Raw genomic sequence first — 3,357 nt, forward strand, 5'->3', positions numbered from 1 at the left:
TTAATATACTATAGGATCATGCAAAATAATATTTAGGATTTTTGAATGTATGTTTACGAGTTAAATGTCCTGTAGTTTTCTTAAGTTGACATCATATAGCTTCAGAATCTAGTTTATATTTTATTTTTTTATTTGAAAACTTCCTGTCAGTCTTTTTTTTTTTGGTCATAAATATGACATTATATTGTTAGATCTTCTAAAATATACAAATTAATTTAGAAATTTCTTTTAATTAGTGAACATAATATTTTTGTGCCTTTTATAATTACTGTACTATTAGCACTTATCTTCTGTTTTCTGTTTCCTGTATTCTAAAAATATCCTTTTCTTAATTTCTATAGAGATGTTTAATTTTTTTCTGGCTTAAAGATAAACTATTCTATTTCTGTTTTTATATTGAGAATGAAGGTGGTGGCTCCCCTTACTTAACGTGGCACCAAGGCTTGTTTTCTGCTCTTGAGCTCTTAAATTTTTCTATCATTCTTCCGGTTGATAATTTCTGATACGAAAATCCCCAATCCAAAATGTCCACAAATCACAAACTTTTCGAATGCTGATAGGACACCACAGGTGGAAAATTTCATCCCTGAACTCAGGTGACAGACTGTAGTACAAATACAGGTACACTAAAAATATTGCCTAAAATTACCTTCAGGGTATGTGCATGATGTATATGCGCACAAATGAACTTGGATATCAAGGTAGTTCATTATATATTCCAGTGTTCCAAACTCTGAAAATAATATGAAATGTGAAGTGCTTCTGGCCCCACACACCTGGGATAAGGCTTGCTTGGCCTCTGTGTTCCTCTTTGTAGAGTAGAAGCAACAGTGCAGTGAAACCCTCTTGAGTTCCTCTAGGCCATCCATCACAGCGTTAAATGTAAACTATAATGGAGACCAATGATCTTCTCTGGACTTGGGCAGGTGTGATGATACTCTGCTCTGGAGGAATTTTCTTTGTCCAGTTTTAAGAAAACTCCTGTAATGAACTTGACCCAGGTATTTGGTCTTCTGTTCTTGCATTTCTCGCAATATCCTCCCAAGTAGCACTTTTCATTTGAATACTTCGTCCATGAGCAATTTTAATGGGAGGCTTTGTGGGCCCTAAGATATTTTCGTTGTGCTACAGTATTTGAATGGCAGTTTGGCTTACTCTAAAGAGACAGGTTCAGTGTTCACCTTACTATTTTACAAGTATTTCCTCATTGTCTGAATCTATAATTTTGCTGTGAGGAAGTATACTGCCATAGCAAGCAGTTATTTATATTGCTCCCTGGAGCTCATTATGCTGGGCCTGTAGAGAGACAAATTAGAAACAAAACAAAACAAAACAAAACACAAAACCTTTAATTTCATGGTCTTGGAATAAGACAGATCACCAAAGTGTGAGCAGCAACATAGGAGATGCCTAGCCGGGTCTGTTTCCCCTTTAAGAGTCCCAGATGTCTGGAGAAACACTCATTTTATAGACACAGAAACCGAGACGAGAACCGTTATGTGGCATATTTGAGGGGACACAGTCAGTGAGTGGCAGCGTATTGACGGGAACTCACATGTCCTGGAGCTAAGCCAGGCCTGATGGGTGGAAACTTCTCAGGAAGGCCCAAGGCTCTATGGCACTGCCACCTGCTAGACTAGGCTAGGTTGTGGTATGCAGTCCCCACAGCTGGGTCCCTTCACCATACTGAGCTCAGAAGTTTTTGAGTGAGGGCTGTTAATTCATCCAGGGGGGGAGTCTTCTCTGTTTCTCCTCAAGACCTGCCCTCAAGTCAACAACTTATGAGAGGCTGTAATTTATAACTTCATTAGGTGACATTTTATTGGGGGTGAGCATGCTCTTGGTCATATGTAAAGCTCAAAGATAAAGCCTTCTTGAGGTGCCTACAGAGTCATATGACAGTTTACCATCATGTAAACAACAGGCATAGTGCTCTGAGAACAGAGAAAGGGAGACTGATCATTTCTAGGCCAGGAGTTTCGGGGAGTCACACAATTCTTTCACCTGCCAAGGTGCTGTTTGAGTGGGGTCTTGATGAAAGAAGGGGTTCCCTTCAGATGGGGAAGATAGGGAGAGAGATGCAGGAGGTGAGGCTGGTAGTCTAAAATGAGCATGCATCTGAGGGAGACAATGGCTCAAATGTGAGAGGCTTTATGCATCTCGGTTCTGTTTCTAAAGGGAGAAGGTATTTTCTGGTGGTACTGGGGCTTGAACCCCAGGCCTTACGCATGCCAAACAGATGCTATATCACTGAGCTATAGTCCTTTAGGTGAAGGCTTTTTAAGCTGGAGAATGGCAGGATCAGAACCAGAATATATTAGATCATTCTGAGGTACCATGGAAGGCAAAGCCCCAAGTTCTCTGGACTACCCCAGGGGTCATAACCATATGGCCTTGACCCCAGAGTAACTGGGTCACTGGAATGGAGTCTATGAGCATGTGGGTTTCAGATACACAGTGGCAGAATGTAGTGTTCGTACTGTATGCACCGCAGATGACAAATCCGGTATTCTTCCTTTGAGAAGCCTTCTATTAGTCATGCTGGGGTCCTAGGAGAGAAGCCCCGGTCCTCCTAAATCTACGAGTCATCTTGGGAAATCACCTCCAGCTTCATTTAAGAAGCCTGAGTATCATCTCCTTTTCTTGTTTGAGTGCATTGGCCCCCTTCTCTGTGGACCTGTCAACTGTCTGAACCAGTGACCCCCTATATCTAAATAATAATATTCTGTCTTGCCATTTTGCTCTGGACTGGGGCAAGGGGAGGAGCCGTTAAATTTCAAAGTGGAATAAACAGCAAAGCAACACTAAAAGGACGAGGAGGTTGTTTAGTGAGGCTTGAAGGGAGGACAGGTGTTTCCTCCCACGTTGAGAATAGTGACCCCTGGGAATCGCATTTCCCGTTGAGCAGGCACCCATGGTGAGGCGAGTCCTGTAAAAGGCCTGATAGTGTGGAACTGTACGTGAGTGCCAGAGAAAGCTCATTGTTTTCTAGATTGTCTTTTGGACCCCGAATCGCATAAGGAGCTCTGACCCTTGACCTCATAGTCCACTCTTTGTATCCATACCGACCCTCACACTCTACGGTTGCACGGCTCCCTTTGGCTGTGTGCACATGGCTGAGGCCTCCTGTGCTATGTGGTGGTTTTTCCCAGCTGTCTGGCTCTGTGTGTAAAACACTCTTCAGCCAGTGGGGGCTTTGGGGGGTGCACACAGTGGGGTGACAGGCAGTGCTGCTGAAGACAGAGCACAGCCCCGTCTGAGGTGGGAGGATGTGATGACGTGGCCGCACTCAGCGGGAACGCAGGCCTTTAAAGAGCTGAAGAAACAGCCTCCGAGTAAACGGTGGTTCCACGGGAG

Source organism: Peromyscus californicus, unplaced genomic scaffold, assembly GCF_007827085.1.
Source record: "Peromyscus californicus insignis strain IS unplaced genomic scaffold, ASM782708v3 Scaffold_11__1_contigs__length_118956290, whole genome shotgun sequence".
Classification (NCBI taxonomy): Eukaryota; Metazoa; Chordata; class Mammalia; order Rodentia; family Cricetidae; genus Peromyscus; species Peromyscus californicus.